The 22123-nt window shown below is 38.1% G+C and overlaps 2 long non-coding RNA genes across 2 annotated transcripts; both read right to left on the reverse strand.

The window, feature by feature from the left end:
- Nucleotides 1-1680: 1680 nt before the first annotated feature.
- Nucleotides 1681-4006, reverse strand: LOC124270379. Its single transcript, XR_006896746.1, has 2 exons — nucleotides 3788-4006; nucleotides 1681-1915 (listed from the first exon to the last, which is right to left on the reverse strand). It is a non-coding gene; the product is annotated as an uncharacterized LOC124270379 (long non-coding RNA).
- A 12519-nt stretch (nucleotides 4007-16525) lies between these two features.
- On the reverse strand, nucleotides 16526-18461 carry LOC124270380. The gene is made up of 3 exons (XR_006896747.1): nucleotides 18369-18461; nucleotides 17516-17578; nucleotides 16526-16712 (listed from the first exon to the last, which is right to left on the reverse strand). It is a non-coding gene; the product is annotated as an uncharacterized LOC124270380 (long non-coding RNA).
- Between the last annotated feature and the right edge of the window lie 3662 nt (nucleotides 18462-22123).

The raw sequence follows: 22123 nt of genomic DNA on the forward strand, positions 1-22123 counted from the left end.
TGAATAAGTGCCATGGTAACTGTAATTTGGAATAAGATTTGGAGTAAATACCATGGTGTGGGGCATGAATTTGAAAAAGAGGGAATTTAGTGCTTTAGTAGAGGTTGTTGTGTTTAAAAGGTGTTTTGATGGCTATGAGGAGACTGGCTAGGCTTTTATGGTACAGTTTGGCTTTGTGTGCTAGTGTGTGTAATTTTTGCTGTGGGTTTTTCCATGAGTATGGCCATGATGATGAATTCTATTACCTTGTTTAAGTTTTGGTGAAGTTTTGTGGTGTGAGAGTTAAGTGTGGGTTTGGGGGTGGGTGCTGGGTGTGTTTGGACAGTGGGGGTTGGGTTTTGATTGTGGGTTTGATGTGGGTGGTTTGTGTTGGGGATGTTGGGGGGGGGGAGGGTTAATGGTTTGGGTGGAGGGGTGCGGTTTTAGGGAGTGTTTGTTTTGGGGCAGTTGGGGTGGGTGTGTGGGAGGAGGGTTGTTTTGATGGTTGTGGTTTATGGCGGGTTTGGGGAGGTGGAGGTGGGGGTGGTTTGGTGAGCAGGGGAGGTTTGGTGGGTTTGGGTGGGGAGGGGTGAATAGAATGACGAGTTGGGGGGGAGGAGGGTGTAGGGGAAGATAATGAGGCTGAGAGGATAGAGTTGTATGCGAGCATTGGGCATGCTGGTTTGGGCAGGTCGGTGTTTTTAATGTGTTTGTTGAGCCTGAGTATGTGATTTTTGTTTGATGGGACATGTGTTTTGTGTAGCGGTGTGGCTGGTTGTGTCGCAGTGAATGCAATATTTTGTTGGCGACGTTTGTTGGACGATACATAAAATAAATAAACAAATAAATGTTTTAAATAAACAAGCATTTTTCCAATTGATCTTATTCCGATTTTACTTGTCATGTGACCATAATGGCGGCCTGCTTCATGTCATTGACAATGTAAACTGGATAAACTCACTGTCATTGCTGATTGGTCTAATCACTGATACTCCCCAGCTACATAAAACAATGAACAACTTATCAGGGCTGGCTTCCAGTTGTCAGTGTATTGTTAACTGCATGACGACAGCGAGCTGTAAGTAGGATGTTTGTTTAGCCGGAGACTGACACGTGCCCCTCATGTCGGATTATGTGGTGATCGCTAATTTAGTTATCCGGTCTCTTTTGTTCAGGAATTTACTTCCAGGGATCGTGAAAAAAACTTTAGTTCAGCGGTATTGTTTACTTATCCGAGTTTAGTTAACCGGACCCTAATAATGATAATTAATGAAGAAATTTGCCGGGACCAAAGAATAGTGTTTACTTATCCGGTATGTTTAGTTAAGCGGTCTTTACTTAGGCGGTTTCCACTGTATATATAAATATACAGTCCCGATATGACATAGGTGGCCACTTATAACGCTCTTCAGGTTCCAACCATATCTACATATTTTAATCTCGCGTTTACGTATTCAGTATTGTAAAATTGACAATGATTCTATTCATGGTAACATCAGCTCTAACATCTGGAACATTTTGTTTAATGCAAAAGTCGCTGTGGCTGAACGGGTTAGGCGACTGACTTTGTGTGCTGGCGATTAGGTGCCAGAGGGTGTGGGTTCGAACTTACTATAATCTGTAACAGATGTCACATTTAATCACTTTCTAAATGGCATTGTGTAATCAATTAAGTGTTTTAGCCGAGTATCAAAACCAGGCTAGCAGAAGAAAAAGGATTTATTCCCCACATTGTATTTGTTTTTACATTTGAATTAGAAAGACGATCTGTTGTTCTGCGCATGTTTCTCTCGCCGTCTTCTCATCATTCCCTGTCATGCAAGTACAGCTCCTCCCATTTTCTTTCTCAACAATAGTGATAAACCCCCGTCAAAACCAGCCGGTGGCCGAAGATCCCACGTTGATCTTGATAACCTTCGTAAGCCTCCAATCTTTGCTGTGTGTCATATAAAAGCATTATCAAATTTTGTAAAAATACTTTACATAATTACACATCATGCATTATCAGAAATGTCTTAGCCATAAAAAGCATGTTAAATTAAGTACACTCCGAAAGAAATGGTAATATTTATCTAACAGTGAATAATACACCACGGATTAGATATAATCGATTTAGATTAATGAAGGCAAATTATGGATGATGGATGTTTTGATCATAACAGAATAAGACGTCGACATACATAAAAGTATCTTCCCTTAACAGATTATATATGATACAAAATAGAATTTAAGAGTCGCTATATAACATATTCACTACTTTTATACATTAGGAGTAATTAAAACTGGTTAATAAAATGGAACATTTAATGACATCGGCATGGTGAATGTCCAAAAGTTCCACCAGTTGAGAAATGTGAATCAAAAGTATTTCTGTTTGCTGCTTAGGACCAGTCAGTTCCTATTCGTAACGTCAATGTGTGATTTTACATCAAACTGTAATTCTGATTGTGTAATGAATTTAATTAGACGTGGATGTCCAGCTTTGGCTCAGACACATGATGCTCGGTTGTTTTATTATCGTTTTCGTCATTCTTGTGTCCACACTTCCTAGATTTTAGTGTTCACCCGCTAGTGCATGCTCATGTCGCACTACATGTACAGTGACGAGGAAGGACGAAAAATCTGTGCCGAGTGAATTGAACTTTGTAAACTCACGAGGGACAGATAATCCGTCCTTCATCGTGACGAGTACATTTAGTTTATTGTTTTTATGAACCATTGTCATGAGAGGCTAAAACGATCTTAACACAAATCCTTTATGTGAAAGGCGAAAGCGTATTTTGCCATTTTTCTAAGCGTGTGAAATAGCAAAATTTCCAGGAATGTCAGCTGAGCACAGACCAACTACAAAGTGATTCTACGATAGTCAAATTGATTAATTGGAACGCATTGATTTCTAAGAATATGAGAAACAGTTTTCCAATTTAAGGATTCAGCATTAATTTGGTATCAAAATTAAATGTTTGGAAGTAAAGGATACAGGGTATCTGGTAAGTAGTCAGACATGTTAAAATTGTTCACTGGCCAATTTAGCCGTTGCCATTGCACCAGGTTAGATTGTTTGAAAAAATGCTGAAAAATTAGCAATTACACAAAATTACACAACGTCAACCAAACGTAATGGCACAAGCTGATTAGAGAAGGGCGCGACGGATGGTTTTGAATACTGATAGTGGAACTGATTGACAGATGATGTAAATACTGGTAGTGGAAGGGCGAGACAGATGATGACAGAATACTGGTAGTGGAAGGGCTAGACAGATGATGACAGAATACTGGTAGTGGAAGGGCTAGACAGATGATGACAGATTACTGGTAGTGGAAGGGCTAGACAGATGATGACAGAATACTGGTAGTGGAAGGGGTTGACAGATGATGACAGAATACTGGTAGTGGAAGGGCTAGACAGATGATGACAGAATACTGGTAGTGGAAGGGCTAGACAGATGATGACAGAATACTGGTAGTGGAAGGGGTTGACAGATGATGACAGAATACTGGTAGTGGAAGGGGTTGACAGATGATTTGAAATACAGGTACCGGAAGGGTTAGAGACGGTTTGGAATACTGGTAGTGGAAGGGCGAGACAGGTGATTCGTAATACATAAAGTGGAAGGGTTAACGGTAGTGGCAGGGCTAGACAGATGTTTGGGGATACTGGGAGTGGAAGCGCTTGAGAAATGTTTGATAGTGGCTGTGGAAATCTTAAACAGATGGTTGGGAATTCTATCAGAGGATGGGCCGATCCCACGATTGGGAAGGGGTGAACGATGCTAGCGTTATTAGCCAGATTTTCAGTGTCCCTTACCAGGCCGTTCCGTTCTGCCATGTCTCCCTCGTGCAGTGACAGATTTAGCGGTCAACAGGCTGACTGAAATTGAACAATATCAAGCCTATAAGCGATACTAAATACTGCAGTTCAATACTAAGCGCCTGTGTCACGGCCGCTTCTGTCAGTCACGTTACACCCAAATACACCTAATATACTACTGCCTTAAAGTTACCATGCACGTGTTGAGAACGCATGAAAAACGTATGTGATACGCGTGCTAACGGGGTTGCACACGAAGTGATCATCCATTGAACATGCGTTGTTGGGCTTGGCTGTCAGTTCCTCGACTCAGCCCATATCGAGCCAGCATTTATGAAGGTCAAACAACAAGCAGTGACACAGAATCTGATCGCCCTCTGTGAATATTTTGAGTCGACATGGATCCGAAGCTCTGTGTGGACCATTACAAATTGGAGCGTGTTTGGGACGGCCATCCGGACGAACAATGACCTGGAAAGCTGGCACAGGCGCTTAAATCAACTGTCCGGGCGACGTTGCCTACCTTTTTACAGGCTGCTTCCCCTCCTCGTCCGAGAAGCTGACCTGCTTCCCCTGCAGATTCGCCTTGTGACAGACGGTCAGCTGGACAGAAGGCAGCATGCTGGCCAGCGTGCCAAGGCGGATAGAATTTTTAGATTATGGGACGATTCCAGGCAACAACTATTACCATGTCCCAGCTGCTGAGGGAGGTGTCAAAACTAAATGGGCCAATGGTCACTGGTGACTGTGTTACTACTGTGATACGTGCTGTTTTGAACATTGTTGTTAAATATATTACATTATCACTCTTCCATAACAATGTTGTCTGTCTTTTTACATTTTACGACGCTTCATCTTTATTACACATACAGTCACATAGTAACAATATTTTCGTATCACTGAAAATAAAAATACAACACAAACCCGATATATAAAAAATACATTTAAAACAAGTGTAGACAAGAGACGGGAAAATATTCGTTCACTCTTCATTCAGCTGTCCTTAGTTTCGTATCACTGAAAACAACGCATACGGGAAAATATTCATTCACAATTTCCTTGAGCTGCACTTCAGCTGCCCTTAGTTTCGTATCACTGAAAAAAAAAGCATTCTCAGTAACAAATTTAGTTTCTACATTCTATATAGATTCCATTATTTATACACGTCTACGAATTAACCGTCTACGAACCGGTTTTGGTTACGAATTCACCGCGTCTACGAACTGGTTTTGTCTACGAAATCACTGTCTCCCATAGATATCATGAGTAACAAATTTAGTTTCTACATTATATCGATTCAATGCTCTATTTTACACATATTTTCATGCTATTAGTTTCACTATGTATTTCTCTGACCTTGGAACTAGGCACGAGACCAATCTGAATCATTTGGGACCAATTACGTCATAATCTAAGGGGGTAATTCTGACCTTTTTTTAGCTCTGAAAGCAAAAGCTTCATAATGGCATAACATTTCAACACGTCAGCGTATTTCAACATGTCAGTGTAAAGCTTCTAACATTGATAGTAATTACATGTAATTCTAAAATTCCCTATGTTTTCACACAGGAAAAGGAGTTATGTTTTCGTGTACACTTCCCCCCTTATCTTGCGGCATGGAATCGTCATTGGCTGGCACTAAACAGAGAATATATACACGAGATATAAGGCATTAACCATCGTGATCATGATCAACAGTAGCATCTGCAAACGTTTGATTTGAGAATGTGAAATTGATTTTTTGTTAAATCAGTTGCTTCCTTCAGTTGTTCGGTTTGGACCCTATGACGGATAATTTCTGTTGTCATGGCATGCTCAAATCTGCTGCAAAGGCCAACAGACTTAATCAAATATATGCGTATCGCACCATGATACCACTGTACAAGGCACTGCACTGTACACATATATACAAAAGTCTTAGTACTTACTAAGAACCATCACAAGGAACAACTTCATATTTGTCAACGAGATTTCGCAAACCAAATCTACAGTATGGCTGGAAGTGATTGCTGTGTAACAACCTTGCACTAAATATCCTTTCCAATTACAGAGGATGTTTGAATGGTAGCAGCTTGAATTAGTATAAAGGAGATTTATTTTCATATTATTTGTTTCCATAATGGAAACTGTATTCGGATTTCTTAATAAACCGATTCACATTTTATCATGTTACATCGGATGAATGTGACTTATTATTACACTGTATAATAAGGTTGAGTGAGACATCGGCTTGTCAACTCACAAATATTATGTGCATGGCTATTTGTTTCTACTCTGACAAGTCGATAGAATGTCCAATAATGTGTAATTCATCTTGTGCACTTAATTACAAAGACGCTACAGATATAGTATCATGGTCCTTTTGTTATATTCATTTAAGATAATGGTTACGTTATATCCAGCATTTGCACTCTGTATAATTGGACGGATTCCAAATATTCTAACATATGTGTTTATATACATATACATGGGGAAGTTGCAAGTATGTCTGTTACTGAGAAGGTTCGATTAACCACAAAATTACCACAATGGAAAGCTGTACTTACAAAAACGAATCCACACATAAAATGTCTAAGTTAGTTCTTATCACGAAGACCGGGATTCAATACATACCACGTTGATAAGATAAATATTTTAAAGAAAATAATCGGTGATAACCCACTTGAAATGAAAGTTTTTGACAAAGCATATAGACCATACTCAATTAAAGAGTGTACTCATGGTGCCACGTGTAGAAACAAATGGCTTCATCAGAACACCCTAATCGTAACGTGTAACGTTTAATCGCATACAATTAGTTGCAGCAGCGTTGTAAGAAATGGAAATTGTCCTCCGAGTCGCAGGCCCGCAACCAATTAAATCGCTTAGATCCACCTCACCGCAGGCCCGCAACCAATTAAATCGCTTAGATCCACCTCACCGTAGGCCCGCAACCAATTAAATCGCTTAGATCCACCTCACCGTAGGCCCGCAACCAATGAAATCACTTAGATCCACCTCACCATAGGCTCGCGACCAATTAAATGGCTTAGATCCACCTCACCGTAGGCCCGCGACCAATTAAATCACTAAGATCCATCTCAAAGTCACGACCCTTTGTTTGTGTCCACATGATGTCGGAGACGAGCCTGAAAAAGAAACTGCACGGGGTTCGCCTGAGGATCTAGCTGCGAACCCAGTTTAGGCTTTCGTTTTTTCCTTTTGTAGTGACTGTGATGTGTGTGCTGTCATTACGCCAACGTATTTTCTTCATTTGACAAATCCATGTAGACAAGTCAGGGAAGACAATAATGCAAGATGCGAGTTGTATTCGACTTAAAACTACTCAATAAACAAATTCGATACGATATTTATTGTCACTATAAGTCTTGTTGCTAGAGTGAGTGAGTGAGTTAATATTTAACGTCACATCGGCAATATCTCAGCCATATCGTCTTGTTGCTAGAACTTTTAAAGTGCAGCTTAAATAAGTCCCCACTTTAGTACAAACCCGACACTGTTGCGAAAGACTTCGTTCTGTGATCTTAACAATGTACATGACTGTTTGAATATAAAACAAATTCAAGCATTTAAAAATTGACTTCATCATTTGTGGCACGCAACTGAACTTCTTCAGAAGTGATTGTCATGAACACAAGTCATTTGCGCAAGTTGTTCTGTATGTGCGAAAGTAGTTTTTTTCTTTACCTGAAACTTCTCATAGACAAGATTGGGGTCTCACAAAGGATTACATATGTATTTACAATAATGATAATACTAAAAATGTACACAGAGGTAAATCCAATAGTACTATTACCACTATTTGCCAACTCAAACCTGAAATCATAAACACCACGCCAAACGTGTCAACGTATTCTCCAAGGATATCCAATTTGCCCGTTCGCTGAGAGTACAAACACCACAACTATCACAAGCAGGACGTGAACATCGCTTTTGTGAACACCTTTTGTCATCGATGACTTACAGCATTTCTTTCATATAATGTCCACCTCCGCTTGCCCTTTACTTCCAATGGAATCTTTTCCATTGTTAAAACAAGACTAAAAATACTCTGGCGTTGACGTTCAAACTTACAAAATTCAATGCTTCAGTTTTGAAGCTGAAGTCTTTGTGTTTCATCAAAAACCCATCAGTGGCATTATCTAAGCTGTAGGAACTGCAACAGTGGTCGGCCGTTAAACTGAAACTCCCTCCTAACGTCATATAAAAAGAATATGTGTCTAGTATTCCAGTTCTAAGTAGCAAAACTCTTACAAAGAAGACGTAATTAAAAAATAATATATTTGCCATTGTCACGAATACCCGGGGTCATCGCAATGTTCAATAGTCCGTACATATCATATCCACCGCTATTTTATCTTTAGCGGTCCGTACATATCATATCTACCGCTATTTTATCCTTAGCGGTCCGTACATATCATATCTACCGCTATTTTATCTTTAGCGGTCCGTACATATCATATCAACAGCTATTTTATCTTCAGCGGTCCGTACATATCATTTCCACCGCTATTTTATCTTTTGCACTCAATGAAACCTGGAATTGTATTTGTGGGCGTTCAGGATAACGATTCACATGTTCTTCTTTGAAGTATGAGTTTAAATCTGAGGAAATTTCAAACACTTCAAATTTGTCACTACGAGGCCCTTGTTAAATATCTTAAATTAGATCAAATGAATTTCCAATGTCCCCTAACTTTACGTTACCTGCAAACCCTTCGAAAATACCAAAGTAATAAAGAAATGGTCACATGTATAACCCAGTAGACATATAACAATCTGAAGTGGGATTGATGTGACTGAGACATTAAACCTGACCACAACTTTGATGTAAAACAAATCTATTTCCGAAATGCGTTAGTAAAAGCAAAGGAATATCTGAGTGAGTGAGTTAATATTTAACGTCACATCGGTAATGTTATCCACGTTTCAGACATATTTTAGTCGTTGATAAAGAATCTGTGCATATTATAAAATCTGTCGTCAAAGGACAGTAAAACAACTAGATTATCCCACTTAGAATTAAAAACAACTAAACTAAAAAACAAATGACATTTTTTTAGACAATACAATATAAAAACAGGCTATAGATTGCCAACAAGCGAAGGTAGATCACAATAAGGAATGTCTGAACTTCTATGCACCAGTCATTATTCATAATTCAACAAGTGGATTTTTTGGTTCATCGAAGACTTGATGGTCTGGTTTATAACAGTGGCGATGTGGTAACCTTGCAGTTAAAGCGTTTTCTCGACCCAAGTTCAAATCCCCACATGGGTGAAAAGTGTAAGGTCCATTTATGGTGTCCTCCGCCGTGGCAAAGTTGGAATGTTGCTTAAAGCGGCAAAAAAACATACTCACGCACTGGGTTGTCCATAGACCGTCGTCGCATGGCAGGAGTACTGCTGTAAGGCGTCAGATTGTAAATACTTACATATCTTCGTGAATGAATGTCATGAATGAAGGGTGCTACCAGCATGGCCGGACATGCTTACCCTTTATACGGACACATGGTGTCACCACCCATGTTCAGTGGACCATTCATATGATTTTCACAGTTATATTGCCATTCACACCAAAATAGATTTGTTTAAGGATAGTCGAAAATGGGTATTTTTTAAACTGACTATGTATATTTTCAACACCAGAGAAACATATAGCGTCGTTTGTTGTCTTGGAGTTTTTTTCGTCGGGTAATTTTTTAATATTCTTGAACAAGTCCCTCCATATATGACGATTCGTCATGTTTTCTAAAATTATACTTCACTATTTAGGGTTGTTTATATTTTGTTAATTTAAAGATCGATTGGAGGCGAAGGAACCAACTTCCAGTCCCTGCAAATGAGTGTAACTCCATTGTCACAGTCCTTAATATTGCTGTATTGTGTGTTTTAAAAGGCACTGCCATCTGTATAATAACTGTATACATTACATAGGACCTTCAATAGTTGATTATTTTACATTGTATTTTCTTGTCTTATCTACTTTGTACCGAAGTGGTTTCAAAATTATTGTTATGTGGAATGGCCACTCCTTTGAATTAGCTTATTTCGGGCAAATATACTTTGCGATCCCCACATTAACGTCATCTGTTTTTGCAAATTTCATTATTTGTTTCGATTACAAAACCTTTACAGTATCCAATGTCACAATTTCAATTTGTAATCTGTTGTGTACGGTATGGGGTTCTAGCGTCTAAACATAATCTATATTGGTTTTGGCCTTCTTTGACTCTCTAACGAGAATTATTCACTATTTCAAATAATTATATTATGTTTTGTATGCTTCAGTGTATATGAGTTATACATGAGTATGCAGTAAATACGTACCTCCGTTCTTGGCCATGAAAGATGGGAAAATAAAGAACCACGTGTAAATAAGCCAGCTGTCAGAGTGCGTCATCGACACCTTTTTACCGCCTACAGCAGAAAATTGTTTTAACGATATTCTAGCAGTTGGTGAGTCAATAATGAAGCATACATCTCAATGGATAACGCGCTTAGCGTGATACCGGTGTAAGAATCTAAACCAAAACGTCTTTCTATGCAATGAACAAGAAGTTGTTATCGATTACAGAGAAAAAGCATATATTTATATAGCATGCCACACAGCCATTGGATTTGTACTGACGCTCCTTGTTGTTGATATATTTGATTGGTGTTGAAGATGCCATTTTACTAGGGTTTGTATACATCCCACTTAGTGAGTGAGTGAGTTATTATTTAACGTCACATCGGCATTATTGCAGCCATATCGTGACGAGAACATATTTGACATTGAAATGGAATATATGTATATTATAAAAACCTGTTGACGAAGGACACTAAAACAACTAGAATATCACAATTAGAATTAAAACTAGCGTGGAAAGTTAAAACTAAAAGCACTGGACAATACAATATAAAAATGGGCTATAGATCGCCAACAACTGAAGGTAGATCACCAGAATAGGAACCATGGGGGCTTACATTACTTTTGCTACCTGCATACATCCCACTTAGATATGCACCAATTTGAATTGACAATTCTAATAATAACGGCATAATTGTTTTGGAAGAAACTCTTTTGGATATTTTACAGCAGCTTAAATCAGTCCCCTCAACTATATTATGTGGTGACTTCAACTCAGGGACTGGTAACCTACCGGATTATATTGAACCAAACAGACATGTGGATGGAGATGATATTTTCTAAGATGGATTTTTAACACCGAGAACTAATCAGGACAATCATGTCAACCAGGTTGGTAATTCTCTTTTGGAGCTGTGCCAATATCTAAATATATCCACTCTGACTGGTCGGGTATCTTTCCCGGGTTATTCATTTCACTGGATTATATGACGGCGCTGGTAGTGGGTTAGCTAAAACTGACATCCTTGTTGAGAATCGCGGGTTTAGTTTAAATACAGTGATAGTGATGACTAGTGTGAGCGGCTTGATTGTCCTATAGTTAACGATGAGGTCATTCAGTCCTTGATTCGCTTGAAGTTGGGTAAATCAGCATGTATTGATAAACTGTGGGCGGAAATGTTTTATATGGTAATCCATTTCTCATTGATTATATGGTTAAGCTGTTCAACACTATTGATGAGTCGGGTGTTTTCCCTTCACAGTGGTCAGAAGGTATCATAGTCCCGTCGCTCAAAGGTAGACATCGTGTTTGTCCAGAGAATTATATAGGCATAACACTGTTGTCAATCTTTAGTAAAGTATGTATTGGTATTCTAAACAGTAGAATAATGAACCGGGTTAATGATGAATCGCCTATTTCGCAGTTTCAGGCTGGGTTCAGAGACAGATATTCTACGGCTAATAATCTTTTTACTTTGGGCACATTGTAAAAATATCTACTCAAGCGGAAAAGTGAGTGAGTGAGTTATTATTTAACGTCACATCGGCAATATTTCAGCCATATCGTGACTAGAACATATGTGACATTGAAATGGAATATATGTATATTATAAAAACCTGTCGACGAAGGACAGTAAAACAACTAGAATATCACAATTACAACTAAAACTAGTGTGGAAAGTTAAAACTAATAGCACTATTTGGACAATATAATATAGAAACAGGCTATAGATCGCCAACAACTGAAGGTAGATCACCATACCAGGGACCATGGGGACTTACAGTACCTTTGCTACCTGCATGGACCCTAGTTGGATTTACACCATCCCTTCAGCTGTTGGCGATTGTAAGAAATTTTAGCCAAAATTAAATAACAAGAATACTACGTTTAAAATTCCTGGTAAGTTTGAATTGCTTTGAATGTTTTGGGACTTACATACCCTCTCAGGAGGACAATAATTTTACAATACTTCAACCCCCTTTGAGGATAGAGCCACTAACAATCTAAGTTGATAATCTGAACTACCGCTTATAAAACGTTATCTATTTACAAAACATATATGAAAATTCATTTAACAAATCTATCTCTTTTAAAAAATCAATGATTAAATGATAATTAACTTTATTAAAAAAGTTTTGATATTGAAATATTTATCCCTCATGATGGAGAATTCAACACAGTCAAGCAGGACATGCTTGACCGTGGTTTTCTCATCACAAGGGATGCAAAACGAGAGGAAAAGTAAACTTTATGTTGTCTTTGTTGATTATAAAAAAGGCCTTTCGTAGTGTCAATAGAAATAAGACGTTGTTGCTTCTTACTTAGTTACCCAGCACTCACAACGACGAGGTTGCGCTGCCACTCTTACGAAGAAATCAATATATTTGCCATTGTGACGAATACCCGGGGTCATAGCAATGTTCAATAGTCCGTACATATCATATCCACCGCTATGTTATCTTTATTAGCGATCCGTCCATATCATATGTACCGCTATTTTATCTTTTGCGGTCCGTACATTTCATATCAACCGCTATTTTATCTTTAGCGGTCCGTACATATGATATCAACCGCTATTTCATCTTTAGCGGTCCGTACATATGATATCAACCGCTATTTTATCTTTAGCGGTCCGTACATATGATATCAACCGCTATTTTATCTTTAGCGGTCCGTACATATCATATCCACCGCTATTTTATCTTTAGCGGTCCGTACATATCATATCAACCGCTATTTTATCTGTAGCGCTCAAGGGAACCTGGAAGTGTATTTGTTGGCGTTCACGATAACGATTCACATGTTCTTCTTAGAAGTGTGAGTTTAAATTTGAGGACATTTCAAATAACTGTCGCTCGTTACCACGAGGCCCGTGTGAAATAATCTTAAATTACACCAAATGGAAATGTTTTCAATTGTGTTGAATTCCCATTGTCCCTTACCGTTAGGCTAACTGCAAACCCTTCGAAATACCAAAGTAATAAAGAAATGGCCACATGTATAACCCAGTAGACTTACAACAATCTAAAGTTGGATTGATGGGTTTGAGACATTAAACCTGCCCAAAACTTTGATGTAGAACAAATACATTTCCGAAATGTATTAATTTTCTTTACCTGTGAAAGCAAAGGAATGTCTGAACTCAACTGGATTTGGGGTTCTTCGAAGACTTGATGGTCTGGTTTATGATCTGTTTGATTGGCACTTTAGAAGTTGATGGATAATAGAAAAGTATCATACTTTATGGATAACAACTTCTTTATTTGTTATGATGCGACGTGAGGGAGGAAGCCATTATATTGTATTATTGCCTCATCTGCTATGTATACCCTGTTCCACCTCCTCAACCTTGGCTTCCTCTCATTGTTATTGTATTATTACCTACCTCATCTGCTTTGTATACCCTGTTCCGCCTCCTCAACCTTGGCTTCCTCCCATTGTTATTGTATTATTACCTACCTCATCTGCTATGTATACCCTGTTCCGCCTCCTCTACCTTGGCTTCCTCCCATTGTTATTGTATTATTACCTACCTCATCTGCTATGTATACCCTGTTCCGCCTCCTCAACCTTGGCTTCCTCCCATTGTTATTGTATTATTACCTACCTCATCTGCTATGTATACCCTGTTCCGCCTCCTCCAACTTGGCTTCCTCCCATTGTTATTGTATTATTACCTACCTCATCTGCTTTGTATACCCTGTTCCGCCTCCTCAACCTTGGCTTCCTCCCATTGTTATTGTATTATTACCTACCTCATCTGCTTTGTATACCCTGTTCCGCCTCCTCCAACTCGGCTTCCTCCCATTGTTATTGTATTATTACCTACCTCATCTGCTATGTATACCCTGTTCCGCCTCCTCAACCTTGGCTTCCTCCCATTGTTATTGTATTATTACCTACCTCATCTGCTATGTATACCCTGTTCCGCCTCCTCAACCTTGGCTTCCTCCCATTGTTATTGTATTATTACCTACCTCATCTGCTATGTATACCCTGTTCCGCCTCCTCTACCTTGGCTTCCTCCCATTGTTATTGTATTATTACCTACCTCATCTGCTATGTATACCCTGTTCCGCCTCCTCAACCTTGGCTTCCTCCCATTGTTATTGTATTATTACCTACCTCATCTGCTATGTATACCCTGTTCCGCCTCCTCCAACTTGGCTTCCTCCCATTGTTATTGTATTATTACCTACCTCATCTGCTTTGTATACCCTGTTCCGCCTCCTCAACCTTGGCTTCCTCCCATTGTTATTGTATTATTACCTATCCCATTGTTGTTGTTAATCCCTTTGATGCACTCCCTTGTGTAGTCTTACTTAATCCTTGTTACATGTACCGGTATATAAGTCGGTTCTGTGCTGTATTACTTTACTCTTGCTTGACAACGGTATAACAAGCTATACCGATCATAACAAATAAAGAAGTTGTTATCCATAAAGTATTATACTTTTCTATCGGTCTGGTTTATAACAGCGGCGATGGGGTAAACCTCCGTCGTGATATTGTTGCTTAAAGCGACATAAAATAATACTCACTCACTTGTTTGACCACAGGCCGTCGTCGCATGGCAGGGGTACTGCTGTGAGGCCTCGGGTTGTAAATTCGTGCAAATATATACTACCCATCAAAAGTTTAGAGTCGCTTAAATCAATCACTATAAGTAATGTATTATGGTTACAACGAAGATGAATTACTCCACTAACTTTGGGGAAACATATGCAAACCTTATGCAGATTAATTGCACGAGGACCATGCATCAAATTGCTGAAAAGCATGTGCATATATCGTGCATGTGAAGAGCTTCGTTTTGGTGTAAAGTTTTGATAAAAAATCGCCATTTTTCACCGAGTCATCATTTATTGAACACTTGACAATAAACCTTTAAACGTCACGAATTTGTTTTACAATACACCAGCTCATGTATAAACAGTACCTTTAAACTGTATGGATTATTTTACAAAGTCTAGTTCAGGGGCTCCTTTCACGAAGCAACCTTTACTAAGGTTAACCTTAACTCCTATTCTTTAACATTGCACTAAGGTTACCTTAGTGACTTACGATCACCTTAGTGCTTTGTGAAAGGAGGCCCAGAACAGTTGACTGAAGTAAGTGGCTACATTTACACTAGTGAGTCTAAACTTTTGATGGGGAGTATACTTTGCGACACCCACATTAGCGACATCTTTTTAATGCAAATTTCATTATTTCGTTTCTATTACCAAACGTATACAGTATCCAATGTCACTTTTTCAGTTTGTAACCTGTTATGTTGTATACGGAATGGGTTCTTAGCATTAAAACATAGTCAATCTTTGTGTTGGCCCTACCTGAATCTAGTGAGTGCCGAGCGAGACATATTTACTCTTTCAAATACTTGTAATCTGTTTTGTATACTTCAGCGAATATGTTTTACACATGCGTACGCTGTAAATATGTACCACCGTCCGTCCGAATCAAGAATGGAAAAATGGAGATGCGCGTGTATATAAACCAGCTGTCATTGCGTGCCGCATCGACACTTCGGGGTTTTACCGCCTACAGCATAAAGCTTATCGTCTCTTTCCAGCAGTTGGTGAGTCAATAATGAAGCATGTACAACTTGATGGTTAACACACGTAGCGTCTTTCTATGCAATAAAGAGGAAGTTGTTATCCATTACAGAATAGAAGCTCTGAGTAAATGAAGCCTCGTTCAGGAGTCTGTGAAAACAGAACAAAAGCTAATGCAATCACTTTCATAGACCACAATTAATTAAATATTTAATGCTACAGTATGCCAGACAGCCATTGGAGTTTTCTCACACTGAATTTGTACTGATGCTCCTTGTTGTAATAGACTGCCTGCGTGGTGTAGTGGTTAGAACGTCCACTCGGAGAGCGGAAGGTCGCAGGTTCGATCCCCGGCGCTGTCATTCCAAAAGATGTTAAAATATGGTATGTGTTTGTCCCTGCTTGGCTCTCGGCATTAATGGGTATAACAAGGACCGGTCGGCTCGGAGTCAGTTTGACGTGTTTGAGTGGGATATTCATGCTTAAGTGCAGCATGGCATCTCAGTGAGATAGCACAATCGAACCAGCTGAAGTCTGGGCGAGTAAAAGCGACCACACAAACACACACACATGCATGTCGTTATATGAGCGAAATATTCTTAACCCCATTTCACCTCACCTCACCTCACCGTGTTCTAATGCTTTTGTTATTGATTTGTGGCAGTTCGGATTGATTTGTAAACTCAGTTTATTTTATAATGCAATTGTTAATTGTATAACATTTCTTTGTCCTCATTGGTTTCACAGCGATTCTTTTGACTACAGAATTGAAGTAAACTTGCATATAATGTAGGAAACTGACAAGTAAAATATGTATCAGAACAGGTGTTGCAGAACAAAAATGATTTATTGCTCATTTTGTTTTGATGCACATTAGAATCTTAGCGCACGTGTTCCTCTCCATCTCACCATTCCGTGCCAGAACGTGATACACTTCGCCTTTTCAGACTGCCTACGAAACCAGACCAACGACGACGATCTGGTATGGATCTTGTGAACCGTGCTCTTGCATAGACTGTTTTTGCAAAGGAAAACAGAAGCAAAATGTAATTTATTAGACAATTGGAAAAATCCATTTCATGGTTGCATATCATTCCACTATAACAATAACATTATATGAAATATACAAAATATTCCACATACATGTCAAATACTTTAACTTGACATAATCACAATTCATTTTCAAGACCAATTCAGTTTTGATATACAATGGACAAATTACTGATACTAAGAGCGATTAAAATAGGTTTACAAAGTGTTCTATAACACTGTCATTTGATTCTGAATGTATAGAATTTTGATCTAGTAGGAATTTGACAAAGGAAGAAAGCATGCCATTGTGACTATCTTAGAAGTACAGTGGACTCCTTCTAAACCGACATCTCTCTATCCGACATTCCCAGAAAACCGACATATATAGTTGGTTCCGAATTTGTCCCTATATAATATCATATAAGAAACTCCCTCTCATCGGACCTCTCTATCCCGAATTCCGACACTCAGATCCCGTCCGAAAACATGTTTTTAGTGCAAATTGACACTCTCTATTTCTTTGTACCTGAAGTCAGTATGGCAAAACAATACAAAACATGAACTTGACAACTGTAGCCGCGAGGTTAATATCATAACTGTCTTTCTTTGCTGTCCACAATATTGTATTTGTACTGCCTCTGAACTTGTACAACTACCCCATTTTGAGCTGCTATTGTAATCCCTTTGTAGTGAGATGTCGTGCTTTGTAAACTTCCTTATGTTTATGCAATTGCGGATTGTACATCCAGATTCTCGGTTAACTTATTGGTTTTGTCTTCGACTTACTGGTAGGGTCCAACTTGATTATTTGCCTCTCTGCAACAACACATTCTGCAGTCAAGAGAGCGGCTGAAAAAGAACAAAGTAAGCCTAAAATTCAACTCTAATATCCTATCTACGCATCTGTGTAACACTGTAGCCAGTACGATCACACCCAAAACACACAATAGTATCTGTCCGAGTGTAAGCAATGATTAGCCTTAGGTCCAGTACTTTTATCATTAATATAGATGCTTAGGCTTCTACATTCAGATAATTGAATCGCATCGAATAATACTTGTATATGGAGCTTCGGGTCTACATATTTCTTTAAATGACTTGATATATTGCAACAAAAGATAAAAGTTTTCAATGTCTTCTCACATTGAGGTTGTGAAATTAGTTATGTTAAGCAACGAACAGAGGATGAAGCTCAAAGGAAGTAGCAGTATGTTACATATCTGGCCAAGACGAAACATGTAAAGAGTATATCACAAGATATGGTGTGTGGTTTTGCTTTGCCTGGCGATCGGCATTTAGGTTATACACCTAGGACGGGATGCATTGGAGTCCGTACAATGTGTCCGATTAGGATATCCTTTTTGCGCTGCGGCATGGTATCTCACTATGTTAGTATGAAGAGAGATTGTCAATCTGTAGGGCATTTGCAGCGGTATCATGATTAATGGTGGGTGGTCTGTGTAGATTTGACTTTGAACTCAATGTTTAATTAAGTGTCTAAATCTTTCAGAACCCTGTTACCTTTATCTATCATGACATACTACATCATGAACACATCAAAGCAAATGTACATTGTACCAATTCTTAAAGTCTCGGCATTATACTGTGTTGATGTAAACAGAAGTGTAAGTATACATACCAAGAACCATCAGGAGAAACAGCTTCATGTTCGTTGATGAGATGTCGCAAAAAGATCTACAGCAAGCATGGAAGTGATGCTCCTGGTCTCAACCACGACTTTAAATATGTTTTCCACACGCAGAGAAAGTGTTTATTGGTTGCAGCTGGTACTCAGTTTAATCATCATTATTTTCACATGATTATTTTACTGTTTACCTTAATTAAATACTGATGCAGGTTACATCATAGCAAATAATGCTAAACTTGCTCCTTGTTAACTCCAATATGGTGAGTTCAGGTGATTTTTCCGTGTGCTGTAAACGCAAATACATGTAATTGAAAACTAGACAAAATCATAAATTCGAAATTGGGCAGTTGTACGGAAAGACATATGTACATGGCAGTTTTGAAATGTGAATGTCAGTTGATGTATATGCAATGATCTTCAAATGATATATGATGAATCTAGAAAACCATATTTGTGGTAAAATTACGAAGATCAAACTTATTATATACATGTAAATACAAGAGAGGGGGCAAAGTTACCAAATTGATATAGATGTATATGCAATTATTTTAATCAAGATGATTACCTAAACCTACAATTTACATAAGAACATACATCTACATGTGTATACAATTAATTTATACAAGAAACTTCCGAAAGTGGACATACATCATTATAAATCTGCAGAGATCAATCAGTGTAACATTGTAGGAGATGTCGTCTTATTCGGTAAACGTATAAAGAAACACTTTCACCTTTAAATGGAAAAGAGAGCATATCGAGTTCATCCTGTGATTCAAAGGCAACATGGGTTTCCACATCAAGAATGTCAATCATAAACAAACAAAATCGTTTCTCTCAGTGTGAAGTTGTTCATAATGTAGGAGTATATGAAAATCATAATGATAAGTATATTTTTACACAGGTTACATTCTTTAGATATTTTGCCACGTGATGAGATTTTAATACATATTTGGAGGGCAGATTTATATTTGGGATGTAAGTATGCCAATTGCCAGAGGATATGATAGTTTAACTTGCAATTGACCCGTGCATAAAGCGTCATGTTTGTATTAATTGAGGTTTGCATAACCCATCTGTGTTCTTCATAGCTATGTACAGATGTATTTACAATTTTTCGCCGTTCGTACTTTGGAGGGAATACACCTTCTTTAATATATTTTTCTATGTGTACATGTAAATTATATTTGTAGAGTACTGATAGTAGATCGTTGACCTTATCAAAATATTTTTGCAACTACATATATAATTATTATTGTCCACAGTTATAAATCATTATCTATGCATTCCATAACTTCTTATTTTATGACAATCGGTCATTCCAAATCAAAGTTATTGAATTAAACGATCCAGTTATCGGTTAAACTATTACTGCAACTGAAATGAAATGTTGCACCTTAAAAGGGCCCCTGTGCGGTAATCACGCACTGGTAATTGATGTCAACCGGCCTAAAATCAAAGCTAAATCATTCCTGATTGTGAAAAATCACACACAATTCGGTTGCTAGAACTGCACCACGTTTTCTCCATTTTGGTGTTCTGTCTTCTTGATCATGGGCCGTATTTATCAAACAACTTAAGTCATTAAAAAACTGAAGTCTGTTAAAAAACTTAGTTTTTTCGACTTCAGTTTTGTGGTAAAACTCAAGTCATATTTATAAACAGACTTAGACTTAAGTTTTGTCATTTTTTTACTTAACTATTAATACTCGTTTTGACTTAAGTCATGTGAAACAAAATGGCTGCCACACGTATTCCAAGAGTATTTAATGAAAGAAGAGACGTTCTGCATACATTACATACAGATTTGACAGAAACAGTATTGTTTACATTTGTGATTTACTCGAACACGAACTACAAGTAAGTCCCGTAACACATCGGAGTTGTGCCGTGTCTTGCGTTACCAAAGTGCTCGTTACTTTGAGGTACCTTGCAACAGGCACATTTCAGATGTGCTACTTAGCCAACCCACCACCTCAAGAGTCATCCTACAAACGCTCGAATCGCTCACAAGTCAACGCATGGTCCGTAGTTTTGCCACCTTTCCCACGCAAGCCCCAGAAATAAGACGACGCCAGCGTCGATTTTATCACACTGCCAACTTCCCAGGTGTAGTAGGTGTAATTGATGGCACTCACATTCAAATTCAGGCCCCATCGGTTAATGAGAATGAATTCATTAACAAGCATCACTACCACAGTATTAATACACAGATAGTGATTGACAGCGACGACCGGATCATGGTAGCACGTTGGCCTGGTTCAACACACGACTCCCGTATCTTGACAACAAGCGGGTTATGTCGGATGTTTGAGGGGAACCAGTTACCCGTAAGTTGTCATCTGCTTGGCGACAGCGGCTACCCATGTCGGAGGTGGATTGTAACACCATTTTTGCGTCCCCACCCTTGACCACAGACAAAGTACAACAGGTATTATATTATTATTTCTTCGAGTCAGCTTCGAGTACTAACCACAAGAGTGATTTCCCTTGGCTATGTGAAATACAATCTCCAACATAAAAACGAAATGGAAGAGTTACATATCTTTGCTAAATGCATAACTCGGGTAACGTGTCGTACACTGTCTACTTCTTTTGTCGTAAATGCATCTTAGGTGACTTATCAAACAATACGTGTGGACAAATTATGTGCATCATCATATCTCCATACGTTGATGTCATACCGCCCATGTTTTTATATGATGATCCAGTGATTCCAGTTGTATTTATTATTGCAAATTTTCAGATCCAATAAAGAAAACTAGAAACTGTGTGGAAAAAAGGATTGGGCAACTGAAGCGGCGGTTTCATGTACAGTATGTACTACATGGGGAAATCAGACTTTCCCCACAGAAGGCTTTGGCAAGGTATTGCATTACAAAAATGTTTTCTGTGACTTCTTTGAAGTAACAAAAATCATAATTTTTATAAAATTTAAATACACATACATGTTTCCCAATAATTCCCCCAGGAGTAAATATGCATCAGGTACATAAAGAAACCAAAACAATAAATAAGATTAACAATCACTTTTATTTAATGAAGATATTAACATTTCTCAAACATAAATGTAAAAATGTCTACACTTTTTCAGTCAGTCCTAACATAAACAAGATGGACAAGTCAGAAATATGTGATCTTACTGTCAATAGGACCTCAGTCAATATTGACAGATAGTTATTGTTATCTAAAGTTCAACTATAAAATAAATTAGTTATCTCAAAAATCATATTTAAGAAGAATCATCTTTATGAAGTTTAGACAGCAAATATGAGTATACTTGTACTGTGACCCTAGGTTTACGAACCTTAGAGAGGAACATTTACATGAAATGTTTAGTGAAATTAAAAAAATATATGTATTCAAATATCTGAATAGTGGCATTTCCTGTACAGCTACTAAATTAAAGTATAGAGATTGCCAGTATCAAATACTCTTAGAGTCAGATTAGTAAGGGTAGGGATTTACCAACAAAGTATTAGATGTGCACATTCGTGGAAAAATAATGATGCCAGAAAAATTAGTGTAGAAAAATAACCTTTCTTAGATAAAGGCCTCATTAATTGATGAATACCAGTGGTTAGGTATTAAACTAAAATAAGGTCCATGGAAGATTTTCTCACTAACATTACATAATACTGTTATTTGATGAGAAATGAACATCTGTTCAAATAGAGTATCAAAACTAAAAATACATGTCAAAATACGCCCTCTACATCATAACTTTATAATTAAATTGACAGAAA

This window comes from Haliotis rubra, unplaced genomic scaffold, assembly GCF_003918875.1.
Source record: "Haliotis rubra isolate DU_JTF1 unplaced genomic scaffold, ASM391887v1 Scf1510, whole genome shotgun sequence".
NCBI lineage: Eukaryota > Metazoa > Mollusca > Gastropoda > Lepetellida > Haliotidae > Haliotis > Haliotis rubra.